The sequence below is a fragment of the Gossypium hirsutum genome, chromosome A09 (assembly GCF_007990345.1).
Source record: "Gossypium hirsutum isolate 1008001.06 chromosome A09, Gossypium_hirsutum_v2.1, whole genome shotgun sequence".
NCBI lineage: Eukaryota > Viridiplantae > Streptophyta > Magnoliopsida > Malvales > Malvaceae > Gossypium > Gossypium hirsutum.
The window spans coordinates 29,381,823-29,396,852 of record NC_053432.1 but is presented as its reverse complement, the minus strand read 5'-3'; the positions used below and the strand labels follow the sequence as shown (position 1 = coordinate 29,396,852).

Genomic DNA, 15,030 nt, shown 5'->3' with positions numbered 1-15,030 from the left:
AGGCATCAAGGTGTACCAACTAACAAAGCTTTCCAAAGCTTATACATACCAAAACACCATTCACACATGCATCATAATACCATTACAAATCACCTTATACATTCCATTATAAACCTTAGCCAAAATACAAAAAACAATTGAATTAACCATTGGATAGTGTGATAGATCTCCGACGAACTTCTAACCGATCGAGCTTCTGATAATCTATAAAGAAAAGGAAAATAACTACGTAAGCAATGAATGCTTAGTAAGCTCATATAAACTTTAAACATAGCTTACCACTTCAATATTATAATACACAGATTAAGCATGATTCAACACCAACACTTTAAACTTGGTATAAGGATATTAAACACCATTCAACTCACAAATGAGTAAGTTCATCAACATCACATATAATTTCATTCATATCATAATAGGATTTTATAAGACATATTACATAATCATTAACCTTTTCACAAGATTATGAACCATTCCTTTTACTTACTTACCACCATTCCACTCCAAATGCTGAGCATAAGCCTAAACAACATCCTCAATTCACGAGTTAGCATATTTGTCCATGATATAAGTGAATTCATCCATAGCATTAGTAGATTTCTCATATATAAGTACATCATTTAATTCATCAATACTTTTATAACATCATATTACATCCCAATTATGAACTTACCATTTATTCCCTTTTTTTACCCATTGAACCATCTGGAATTACATCGGATACTCAGGAAAGCTCACACAAAGTGTGCCTTTACACAACTGTAACCTTTCCTTTACATCATTGCTCACACGAGCTGTGAAATGACCCTGCTCACACGAGCTATAGGTCAGAATGTAAGCTACATGATGCTGCTCACACGAGCTGTGGAGTATCCGCAACAAATACAAGACCTCAGCCATCGGTAGGACATCTAATTCCAGCACCCGAAACATAAAATCCCTAATGACATGTCATTTGTATCCTAAAAATTCCTAACGTTCAACCGAGACTTAATAGCTGACAATACATCATGGCATAAATTTATTTATACTTAATTTCATTTGTTTCATAGCAATGTAATAATATTCAAATTAAGCTAACATTAAAACAATTACAGTTCATACAAACTTACCTGACTAAAAATGACTAAGTACAGAGGCTATTTGGTAATTTTTTCTTCTCGATTTTCTACTCGTTCTTAATCTAAAAAAATAAATCCATTCAATTCACTATTTCTAATAGAGAAATCAATTCAATTTATGCAATTAAGTCCTTTTTGATGTTTTTACAAAATCTTCACTAATATTTTACTTTTATGCAAAATAGTCCCTAAGCCTAAAACATGCAAATCAACCATTTTTATTAAATTTCATGATTAGCCAAATTGTTTGGAACCTTACCACGAATCATATTTATCATCCATTTGCAATATTTTCTTTTAATTTGACCATTTTCACAAATAAATCTTTTTACCATAAAATCATCAAAAATTACTTAATAAAATTTGTCTATTTAACAACAAAGCTTAACAATCTATCATAAACTTTCTAAAACACCTCAAATTCATCCATGGCACATTCTATAAAATTTAATAATTTTGAAAACAGAGGTACAGGTTACTTGGACTTAGTTGCAAAGATCTCAAAAACATAAAAATTACAAGAAATAAGCTCAAATTGAACTTACATGCAAAGTGGACTTTGACCAAGCCTTACAAGCTTCTCCAATGGTGATTTCCTTTTCCAATTTTAAGTGATGACCCCTTTTGGAACATGATACTATGTTTTATTTATTATTTTTAACTTATCTTTATTAATTTAAAAAATTAACCTTATTATAATCTTACAATTTAACAAATTAAAAGACCTTTAACCATCTATTTATAATTAATAGGGTCCAATTTCTATATAAGTCCTCCTTTTTTTAATGATTAAACTAATTAATCATTGTAATTCAATAGTGACTGGATTTTGCACCTTTTACAATTTAGTCCTTTTTATTTAATTAACCATCTAAACGTTAAAATTTCTTAACGAAATTTTATTAAAACCTTAATAACACTTCGTGAATATTTAATCAAATATTTCTAGCTTAGTTTATAGAAACGAGGCCCCGATATCTCATTTTCTAAAACCACTTGACTTTAGGGTCATACCACTTGAACCTAATTATTCATTCAAATAGCATAAATTGTCAATTCAAAAATTATTTGAATACCATATTTGACTCATAAATATTAAATAATAACATTTACGAACTTACTCAGCAGATTTGTGGCCTCGAAACTACTATTTCTGACACCACTGATAAACAGGTTGTTACATAGTCTATCTATATCGTTTATCATGGGCCTACTGGATGGTGACTTTATAAGGTTAAGTGTAATATCCCGAATTAGGGCCTAATCGGAATAGTGGTTTTGTGACCACAAATCCGAGATAGAAATAATTATTTTATAATTATTTTGATGATTATGATATGATTGCATGATTGTGTGAAAATTTCGTGATGAAATTCTATGCCTAAAGTGCTTAAATTGAAAGTAGGGACTAAATCGAATAAGTTGCAAAACTTTCATTCTAGAAGTTTTTAGTATGAAATTGTTTTGGAGTATTAATGAGGAGGTCTTAAATAGCAATTTGACCAATTTTAAGTTCATGGACAAAATTAGGACATGGAAGGAATTTTTGGAAAGTTTAGTAGTAAGGGTATTTTGGTCATTTAGTTATTAAAATGAATTAAAAACAAAATTAAAAGCCAATTTTTGTCCATCTTCTTCATTAGGCCGAAATTTCAAGGGTTCTCCATAGCTAGGGTTTGTTTCAAGCTTCCAAGCTCCATAATCAAGAAAGACGTGGAATCGACCTCAATCGAGGAAAAGAAAAGATTGTCGACTAAATTGCAAAATCTTTGTATTTTGGTACCAAGGTAAGTTCATGTGTAAATAATGTAGCATAATGGTTATTTTTAAGTTATTGATGTTAATTATATGTTATGCTAAATTTTATTATGAAATGTATGCTTTGTGGTTAATTTCAAATAATATGTAAATTATGTGAACTACTTGTTAAATATAATTGTTACCGAGTATTGATTTCGGCATTCTACGGAAGACGGCAAGGATAAGTGTTCGAGGAAAAAGCCCGTTTGAACCTTAGGAATAGATTAGGATACAAGTGACATGTCACTAGGATGATTGAGCATCCGAACTCGTTGAGTTGAGTCTGAGTTCACTCATGGATGCGAATGTCCGAACTCGTTGAGTTGAGTCCGAGTTCGTGAGATGTAACTAGGCATCCGAACTCGTTGAGTTGAGTCCGAGTTCACTTATAGATGCGAACGCCTGAGCTCGTTGAGTTGAGTCCGAGTTCGCTTATGGGCGGGTTACATGATTGCTTGATTGCATATATGGCACTTATGTGCAAGTTATCCATGTATCCGAATTATATTCCGATGTGTTCAACGGGTAAAGTTCTACTCAAATGGAGGAATATTCGAGATGTAAAGAGACGTATTGTTTTGGACAAGCCAGCTCAGGAGTCGGGATAGGTCGAAGGCTCAGTCACACTATCCGGAAGACTTTTGGTAAATGGCTTGTAAATTTAAGTATGGCATGTATAGCAATATACCTATTTTGTGTAAATGATCTTATGGTATGGTTGTGGAATGGTTGAGGAAATGCTTGATAATGATAAATTATGAAAATGGTTAGTGTAGATTATGTTTGATGTTAAGGAAAACTATTAAGATACTTAGTGCATAAAAACTCATAAAAAGGATGAAATTTGCCATAAACAGAATACTGCAGCAACACTGATGCGAGTTTGAAAATTTATTAAAAATCATAGAAATTGAATTTGGTGATGAAATACATATCAAATTGAATCTTATTATGTCTAGTTTCACATGAAACAAATGAAACAGGTAAAGGAATTATATGTTAGAAGATATTTGAATTTTAGTGAAACAGGGTCATAGCAGTTTTTGAATCCCCTGTTCCAACTTTAGAAATTCATTATAAATTATAAAGATATAATTAGGTGGTATATTTTATATCCTCAGAATCCTTATTGAGTCTAGTTTTAGTAGAAACAAATATCATAGTCATATAAATTTTGTACAGAGAGAAATGTGGTTCGTAGTAAACAGAGGTCAGACCAGTCGAGTCCTGAAACAGGGGTAACTTTAACTAATAAACTGTACTAATTGGCCCAACGAAAAATTCTAGAAAAAATTTAGTAGATAGGTATATGAGTCTAGATTTAGGGAAAATTTACGGATCTTGATTTCAAGTTTAATAACTCGAGATATGATTTTTCTTGTGACGATGATGCAAGTAGCTTAAAAGCTGTGAATGTAGAAACAATAATCCAAAGTTCTAAAAATGTTAAACTAAGCTTAGTAACACCTCATACTCGACTCCAGCGATGGTCTCGGGCGTGGTGGCGTTACATTTAGTGGTATCAGAGCAGGTTTAGTCGGTTCTCGGACTACGTGTTGTATGTACGGATTTTGCTATACATGCCATATGTATGAATTGTGATAGTGTGACGACTTCTGACATTTTTAAAAGATTTTTATATAGTAAATGGATCCCGATCCAGCTGTGACAGATGAAGTAGAGAGTAATGCGCCAGCTCCGGCTGAAGGAGTAGCGCTGACTGAAAATCCACCTCCTACTGTTGGTCAGGGACGAGGAGAAAGGGGTCGGGAAGCCTTTCTCCAAATGATGAGTGCATGGTACACTGAGTTCGTTCGTACGAACCCAAATGTACGACCTCCCCCACCTCCCCCAATTCCTCAACCTGTACCCCCGATGCCTCAAGGTATGGATATGATAAAATTTCACAGAACCCCCGTTGACAGAATTCGTAAACAAGGGGCTGAAGAATTTAAAGCAAATATTGATGATGATGCCGAGAGAGCAGAGTTCTGGCTTGAAAATTCAATCCGGGTATTTGAGGAATTATCTTGTACACCTAAAGAATGTTTGAAATGTGCTACATCTTTGTTGAGGGATTCAGCTTATAATTGGTGGAAGACTTTGATTTCGGTGGTACCGAAAGAGAAAATAACTTGGGAATTCTTTCAAGAAGAGTTTCGGAAGAAATATATTAGTGAAAGATTTATTGATCAGAAGCGTAAAGAATTTCTTGAGCTGAAGCAAGGTAATATGACGGTTACAGAATATGAAAGAGAGTTTGTTCGATTAAGTAAGTATGCCAGAGAGTATGTTCCTACAGAGGCCAAGATGTGCCGACGATTTGAAGACGGGCTCAACAAAGACATCAAGGTATTTGTTGGAATTCTTGAATTAAAAGAAATGGTAGTATTGGTTGATCGAGCTTGTAAGGCCGAAGAATTACTTAAAGAAAAGAAAAAGGTAGAGGCTGAGACTAGAAATTGGAAGAAAAGACCGATGAGCGATTCATTTTCACAGCAACCTAGAAAGTTAAAGAATATGAATCCTCATTCCCAAGCTTCAGCTGGGCAATCATATGAGAATTATAAGAAGCAAAATGTGGGTCCTAAATCCCAGACTACTTCGGCAGCCAGTGTAGGGAACTCGAGATTTGTTAAACCTGAGTGCCAGCGGTGTGGTAGAAATCATTTTGGTCCGTGTAGAGCAAATGAATGTTTTCGATGTGGTTCTTCAGATCATTTTATTAGAGACTGCCCAGAGAGAGCTGAAAAAGAAAAATTTCAGAATACAAAAACAAGTGGTGCAGACTCGAGAGGAAGATATTCGAGAAAAGCTGGAAATGAAGCAAGCAGCAAGAATGTAGCCAGAGATTCAGCGGCTAAATCTGAAGTAAGGGCTCCAGCTAGAACTTATGCCATAAAGGCACGTGAAGATGCTTCCTCACCTGATGTGATTACCGGTACATTTTCTCTCTATAATGTTAATGTTATTACTTTGATTGATCCCGGTTCTACTCATTCATATGTATGCATGAAACTGGTGTCTAGTATGAATATACCTGTTGAGAACACAGAATTTATGAGAGTGTCGAACCCGTTAGGCAAATGCGTGATAGTTGATAAAGTAAGCAAGAAATGTCCTTTAATGATTCGGGATCATTACTTTCCGGCCGACTTGATGTTGTTGCCGTTTGATGAGTTTGATGTTATTTTGGGTATGGATTGATTGACATTGCACGATGCTAAAATAAATTGCAAAGAAAAGATTATAGAATTAAAGTGTGGAAATGGTGAAACTCTACGGGTTGAATCAGATAAATTAGAGGCATTGCCTAGTGTGGTTTCTTCAATGTCGGCTCAAAGATATCTGAGAAAGGGTTATGAAGCTTATTTGGCGTATGTAATTAATACAAAAGAAGTTGAAAAGAAAGTTGAATCAGTGCCGGTTGTGTGTGAATTTGCGGACGTATTTCTAGAAGAATTGCCGGTTTTGCCTCCAGTCAGGGAAGTAGAATTTGGTATTGATTTGATACCGGGAACAGCTCCGATTTCGATTGCTCCGTATAGAATGGCACCAGCAGAGTTGAAGGAATTAAAGTCGCAGTTGCAAGAGTTGACTGATAAAGGTTTTGTGAGACCGAGTTTTTCACCTTGGGGTGCTCCTGTGTTATTTGTGAAAAAGAAGGATGGTTCTATGAGGTTGTGTGTTGATTATCGGCAGTTAAACAAGGTGACAATCAAAAACAAGTATCCGTTGCCAAGAATTGATGATTTGTTTGATCAGCTAAAAGGAGCGACATGGTTTTCAAAGATTGACTTGAGATCTGGGTATTACCAACTACGGGTAAAAGAGTCGGATGTGCCTAAAACTGCTTTTAGAACAAGGTATGGTCATTATGAATTTTTAGTTATGCCATTCGGATTGACAAATGCTCCTGTTGTGTTTATGGATTTAATGAATCGCATATTTCGGCCATACTTGGACAGATTTGTTGTGGTGTTTATAGATTATATTTTAATTTATTCAAAAGATGAGACAGAGCATGCTGTGTAACACCCCGAACCCGAGACCGACACCGGAGTCGGACACGAGATGTCAACAAGCTTTGAAAAATTTTTCCAGACACTGCCCAGTCTGAGTACTAGTCGCTTCAAAAATCATATCTTGAGTTTCATAACTCGAAAATCAGTTTTGTGATTTTTCCCTGAAACTAGACTCATGTCCCCACCTATGTATTTTTTTCTAGAATTTTTGGTCGGGCCAATTAGTACAGTTTATTAGTCAAAGTCTCCCATGTTACAGGGGTCGACTACACTGACCTTTTCCCATTACGACTGGGATATCTCTCTGCACAGAGCTTCAATGCTGATGCCGTTTGTTTCTATGGAAACTAGACTCAGAGAGGAATCCATACATATATGGTATGACCCCTAATTATCTCTGGTCAATTTATAGTGAATTTCCAAAGTCGGAACAGGGAATCCAGAAACTGTTCTGGCCCTGTTCCACAAGAACCCGAATATCTCTTACTGTACTGTTCCTATGATTGTTTCGTTACTTCCATATGAAAGTAGATTCATCAAGGTTCGATTACATAATTTATTCACTATTTAATTCCACTCCTACGAATTCTTGTGATTTTTCCAATCCACACCACTGCTGCTATCAGCTTCTGTTTTCAAAGTAAACCTTACCTAATTTGGGGTTTCATGGACCAACTAGGGCCTTGTCATACATAAGCCCACATATGATCATACTTAGCCATTCTAGTGGCTGGTCATTTGCTCAACACTTCCATTCCAACTATAGTTACATCATGAAACCATCTATACATTCATAAATACGAATGGTCTAATGCCATACTCCACTTCTACAAGCCATTTTCGCATGGCTGTACACTTATACATTTCATAAAGTACTCGAAAGACAACAATGGGTAGTCCTATACATGCCATATCAAAATTCAACCAAAATAGTACCCAAAAGAGCCTTTGATAGTGTGGGTGACTTCGACTTCAAGATCCCGAGTCCGATAGCTGGAGAACCAAAAATCTATAAAACAGAGGAGCAATGTAACGAGTAAGCAATTTATGCTTAGTAAGTTTGAGCAAGGAATTCCAGCATGCACAAAGAATAGCACACATTTAGCTATACGGAATATTTCATAATAAGCAATTTACCGATATCAAACTTGCTTCACAACATTAACAACCCTTATGTACATACACAATAAACTAACTCGGCCGAAGGCCGGTAGCTCGTTTATCAACTGAGCGAACATTTATTTGTAAGGGCTCGATTAAATTTAACACATACGTAACATATCCCATATTGGGATGTTTTTCGAGTATTCGCTGGAATTTTACAGCAAGCTCATTCATTACCAAATCACGTACCTTCGGGATTTAACCGGATATAGCTCCTCGTTCAAATGCCTTCGGGACATAGCCCGGATTTAACAACTCGCACGAATGCCTTCGGGACTTAACCCGGATTTAACAACTCGCACGAATGCCTTCGGGACTTAACCCGGATTTAATAACTCGCACGAATGCCTTCGGGACTTAACCCGGATTTAATAACTCGCACGAATGCCTTCGGGACTTAACCCGGATTTAGTATCTCGCACAAAGGCCTTCGGATCTTAATCCGGATATATTCACTTAGCACAAAGCCTTCGGGACTTAGCCCGGACAGCATTCAATTAATCATGCACATCTAACAATAATTCATGGCACATTCATATTTCATTTTCGTTTACGAAACTCAAACACAAGGCACATATTGTCCTTGCACATTCGGCTCAATAGCCACTCATAGAGCATGATTTTAATTTGCTTAAAACATGATTTAATCACATCATAATTTAAGCTCTCTTACTCAAGAACTTACCTCGGGTGTTGTCGAACGATTCCGCTAGCTATTCAACCACTTTTTCCTTCCCTTTATCGGTTTTATTTCCCCTTTGCTCTTGAGCTTAATCAAACAAATAAATTGATTTCATCGTTTAGGCATCAAAAGATGAACACAAGGCACTTAGCCCATATTTATACATTAGACATTAAAGTCTCATACATGCAAAAATCATGCATCAACACTACATATTAGCTAATTTCTTTCCCCTTGGCCGAATATGCATGTCCATTTTTGGGGTCGATTTCAACACTTAATACACACATATACACACTAGTAAAGCATCCTCCCCCTTTTCATCAATTTAACACATGCATTGCTCATTAACATGCAAAGTTACATTCGGCCTTAGCACACATCTTGCTAGCCGATTCTTCTCCATTTAGCAACCAATGCACATATGTGCTCACACAAAAATGCTAAAAATGAGGTTCAAGAATCATCAAGCCATCATCACATGCATCATTAACAAGCTTCATATTTTGCATGCAATGGCATTAACACAACCTCCACCTAGGCCGAATCTTAACTCATCCTCATGCCTCAACACCACAACATCAAACATCAACCAAGAATGATGCATCCATGGTCAAGTGCCATTTCCATCACATAGCAAGATTTAGACCATGGGTTAGGTAGAACTCAAGCTAACAACTAAAACATGCATGCCTCTCATGGAACATCATCAAACATACCTTAGCCTAGCTACATGCATGGCCGAATCTCTTCACCTTTCTTCTTCTTTCCTCCTTAAAATTTTTGGCCAAGGATGAACCAAAGGATGAGAAAATTTTTCTTTGTTTTTTTCTTTCTAGTTTTGGCAAGCATGAAGATGAGAAAAGGATGAACAAAATTCCCCTTTCTCTTCTTTAGCTCACGGCAATGGGGGGGGACAAACACTACACACACATTTTTTTTTCTTTTGTTTCATTTTCTTTATTACCCATACTCCTTATTTTATTCTTCCACTAACAAAACATGTTTCATGACATGTTTTGCCCATCATTCTTTGTCATGGCCGGCCACTACTCATTAGGGGGGGAATTTGACATGCAAGTCCCCCCTTTGTCCACATGCACTAATAGGTCCTCACACATTGACCTATCACATTTTAGAATTTTCTCACATAAGTCCTATTGACTAAATTCACATGAAATCAACCAAATTGAAGCTTGAAATTTTCACACATTCATAATTACATATTCTAGACAATAAGTATCACATTCAAACGTTTCGGTGACTCGGTTTAGCGGTCCCGAAACCACTTCCCGACTAGGGTCAACTTTGGGCTGTCACATGCTGAGCATTTGAGGATAGTTTTGCAAACTTTGAGAGATAAGCAGCTATATGCTAAGTTTAGTAAAAGTGAATTTTGGCTCCGGGAAGTTGGATTTTTGGGTCATATTGTTTCAGGTGATGGTATACGGGTTGATCCTAGTAAAATTTCAGCCATTGTTGATTGGAAACCACCGAAAAATGTAACTGAAGTTAGAAGTTTCTTGGGGCTAGCTGGGTATTATCGGCGGTTTGTAAATGGATTTTCTATAATTGCTGCTCCTATAACTAGATTACTCCGAAAGGATGTTAAATTTGAATGGACGGAAGAATGTCAACAGAGTTTTGAAGAATTGAAAAAGTTATTAACAGAGGCACCAGTGTTAGTACAGCCCGAATCAGGTAAAGAATTTGTGGTGTATAGTGATGCTTCTCTAAATGGTTTGGGGTGTGTGCTCATGCAAGAAGGAAAAGTGGTGGCATATGCTTCGAGGCAGTTAAAAACTCATGAGAGGAATTATCCTACTCACGATTTGGAATTGGCTGCGGTGGTGTTTGCTTTGAAAATTTGGTGACATTATTTGTATGGTGAAAAATGTCAGGTATATACCGACCACAGAAGTCTTAAGTACTTGATGTCACAAAAAGACTTGAATTTGAGACAACGAAGATGGTTGGAATTATTGAAAGATTACGAGCTTGTTATTGATTATCATCCGGGAAAAGCGAATGTGGTTGCTGATGCTTTGAGCAGAAAGTTGTTGTTTGCTTTGAGAGTTATGAACACTCAGTTGAAAATGTCAGATGACGGTTCGATTCTAGCAGAGTTAAGAGCAAGACCGATGTTTTTACAAGAGATTTCTGAAACTCAGAAAAATGATCAAGATTTGCTAGCCAAAAGAAAACAGTGTGAAACTGATACGGGATCAGATTTCAGAATTGGTTCTGATGGGTGCTTAATGTTTAAAGATCGGATTTGTGTACCGAAGAATGAGGAATTGATTCAAAAGATCCTACAGGAAGCACATAGTGGTTATTTCTCGATTCATCCGGGTAGTACGAAAATGTATAATGACTTGAAGAAAATGTATTGGTGGAATGGAATGAAAAGAGATATATCAGAGTTTGTGTCCAAATGCTTAATTTGTCAACAGGTGAAAGCTGAACACCAAGTACCTTCAGGATTACTCCAGCCTATTATGGTTCCTGAATGGAAATGGGATCGGATTACTATGGATTTTGTTTCAGGATTGCCATTGACTCCGGGAAAGAAAGATGCCATCTGGGTAATAGTTGACAAATTAACTAAGTCGGCTCATTTTATCCCGGTACGTACGGATTATTCTCTTAACAAGTTGGCTGAACTGTATATTAGAGAAATTGTTAGATTACACGGAATACCATTGTCGATTATTTCAGATAGAGATCCAAGGTTTACCTCGCGGTTTTGGCAAAAGTTGCAAGACGCGTTAGGTACAAAGTTAAATTTCAGTACTGCTTTTCATCCACAAACTGATGGACAATTAGATAGAGTAATTCAGATTCTTGAAGACATGCTCAGATGTTGTGTATTGGAATTTCAAGGAAGTTGGGAAAGATATTTGCCGTTGGTAGAATTTGCTTACAACAATAGTTATCAGACGAGCTTGAAAATGGCACCTTATGAAGCATTGTATGGTCGTAAGTGTCGAATGCCTTTGTATTGGACTGAACTCAAGGAAAATCAGATTTATGGAGTTGATCTAATAAAAGAAACTGAAGAAAAAGTGAAAATAATTCGAGATTGTTTGAAAACTGCTTCAGATAGACAGAAATCTTATGCAGATCTAAAACGAAAGGACATTGAATTTCAAGTTGGTGATAAAGTATTTTTAAAGGTGTCTCCGTGGAAGAAAGTCCTTAGATTTGGACGGAAGGGCAAATTAAGTCCGCGTTTTATTGGGCCGTATGAAGTAATTGAAAAAGTTGGACCGGTAGCATATCGGCTAGCATTACCACCTGAATTAGAGAAGATTCATGATGTGTTCCACGTATCTATGTTACATCGGTATCGTTCGGATCCTTCACATGTAGTTTCACCGACAGAAATTGAACTACAACTAGATATGACCTGCGAAGAAGAACCGATTAAGATTTTAGCTCGAGAGGTCAAACAACTAAGGAATAAAAATGTTGCACTTGTGAAGGTGTTTTGGGAAAGGCATGGAGTAGAAGAAGCTACATGGGAATCCGAAGAAACTATGAGAAATCAATACCCACATTTGTTTACAGGTAAGATTTTCGAGGACGAAAATCCTTAAAGGGCGGGAGAGTTGTAATATCCCGAATTAGGGCCTAATCGGAATAGTGGTTTCGTGACCACAAATTCGAGATAGAAATAATTATTTTATAATTATTTTGATGATTATGATATGATTGCATGATTGTGTGAAAATTTCGTGATGAAATTCTATGCCTAAAGTGCTTAAATTGAAAGTAGGGACTAAATCGAATAAGTTGCAAAACTTTCATTCTAGAAGTTTTTAGTATGAAATTGTTTTGGAGTATTAATGAGGAGGTCTTAAATAGCAATTTGACCAATTTTAAGTTCATGGACAAAATTAGGACATGGAAGGAATTTTTGGAAAGTTTAGTAGTAAGGGTATTTTGGTCATTTAGTTATTAAAATGAATTAAAAACAAAATTAAAAGCCAATTTTTGTCCATCTTCTTCATTAGGCCGAAATTTCAAGGGTTCTCCATAGCTAGGGTTTGTTTCAAGCTTCCAAGCTCCATAATCAAGAAAGAAGTGGAATCGACCTCAATCGAGGAAAAGAAAAGATTGTCGACTAAATTGCAAAATCTTTGTATTTTGGTACCAAGGTAAGTTCATGTGTAAATAATGTAGCATAATGGTTATTTTTAAGTTATTGATGTTAATTATATGTTATGCTAAATTTTATTATGAAATGTATGCTTTGTGGTTAATTTCAAATAATATGTAAATTATGTGAACTACTTGTTAAATATAATTGTTACCGAGTATTGATTTCGGCATTCTACGGAAGACGGCAAGGATAAGTGTTCGAGGAAAAAGCCCATTTGAACCTTAGGAATAGATTAGGATACAAGTGACATGTCACTAGGATGGTTGAGCATCCGAACTCGTTGGGTTGAGTCCGAGTTCACTTATGGATGCGAATGTCTGAACTCGTTGAGTTGAGTCCGAGTTCGTGAGATGTAACTAGGCATCCGAACTCGTTGAGTTGAGTCCGAGTTCACTTATGGATGCGAACGCCCGAGCTCGTTGAGTTGAGTCCGAGTTCGCTTATGGGCGGGTTACATGATTGCTTGATTGCATATATGGCACTTATGTGCAAGTTATCCATGTATCCGAATTATATTCCGATGTGTTCAACGGGTAAAGTTCTACTCAAATGGAGGAATATTCGAGATGTAAAGAGACGTATTGTTTTGGACAAGCCAGCTCAGGAGTCGGGATAGGTCGAAGGCTCAGTCACACTATCCGGAAGACTTTTGGTAAATGGCTTGTAAATTTAAGTATGGCATGTATAGCAATATACCTATTTTGTGTAAATGATCTTATGGTATGGTTGTGGAATGGTTGAGGAAATGCTTGATAATGATAAATTATGAAAATGGTTAGTGTAGATTATGTTTGATGTTAAGGAAAACTATTAAGATACTTAGTGCATAAAAACTCATAAAAAGGATGAAATTTGCCATAAACAGAATACTGCAGCAACACTGATGCGAGTTTGAAAATTTATTAAAAATCATAGAAATTTAATTTGGTGATGGAATACATATCAAATTGAAGCTTATTATGTCTAGTTTCACATGAAACAAATGAAACAGGTAAAGGAATTATATGTTAGAAGATATTTGAATTTTACTGAAACAGGGTCATAGCAGTTTTTGAATCCCCTGTTCCAACTTTAGAAATTCATTATAAATTATAAAGTTATAATTAGGTGGTATATTTTATATCCTCAGAATCATTGTTGAGTCTAGTTTTATTAGAAACAAATCTCATAGTCATATGAATTTTGTACAGAGAGAAATGTGGTTCGTAGTAAACAGAGGTCAGACCAGTCGAGTCCTGAAACAGGGGTAAATTTAACTAATAAACTGTACTAATTGTCCCAACCAAAAATTCTAGAAAAAATTTAGTAGATAGGTATATGAGTCTAGATTTAGGGAAAATTTACGGATCTTGATTTCAAGTTTTGTAACTCAAGATATGATTTTTCTTGTGACTATGACGCAAGTAGCTTAAAAGCTGTAAATGTAGAAACAATAATCCAAAGTTCTAAAAATGTTAAACTAAGCTTAGTAACACCTCATACTCGACTCCGGTGATGGTCTCGGGTGTGGGGGCGTTACATTAAGACTGTCCAAAATTTATTGGTACTTGTATTATTTGTGGATAGCTTTGGTTGTAAATGATCTTTGGCCGTAAGTGAATCTATCATTCGGCCACTGGAAGGAATTCATTGTCATGTTTTCTATCAATTCATACGCATCTTCATATGTTCAGTTCATCAAAGCTTATCATGCGACTCCATATACTCTTGATCTTGATTATGCATTCAGCCCATTATATAACATCTGCAACTATAGTCATTCAGGTGGACCATGGTGAGGGCATCGTTGTACCAATGACATGGATCGTTCCCAAGCTTTGTGAAAGCTTTATCCCTCCAATTGTTTAAACACGAAAATCTCTCTTCTCAGTTGGACCGTTTTGCTGATAGGGAAGAACTTGTATAAGAACTTTTTTGCAAGTTCGTTCTATGTTGTGATAGATCTTAGTGCTTGCGAATCTAACCATCAATGTCATAATCTATAAAATTTAACAATTTTACGAAATACCCCCAGTTAGTTAGATTAAGCTAAAATGAACTCAAAAACATAAAAATCACTAAAAATGAACCTCA

General features: G+C 36.0%; 1 non-coding gene across 1 annotated transcript; it reads left to right on the top strand.

Moving 5' to 3' along the window:
• The first annotated feature begins 14,723 nt into the window (after positions 1 to 14,723).
• LOC121206865 (small nucleolar RNA R71) lies at positions 14,724 to 14,830 on the top strand. The gene has a single exon (XR_005902037.1). It is a non-coding gene; the product is annotated as a small nucleolar RNA R71 (small nucleolar RNA).
• The last annotated feature ends 200 nt before the right edge of the window (positions 14,831 to 15,030 follow it).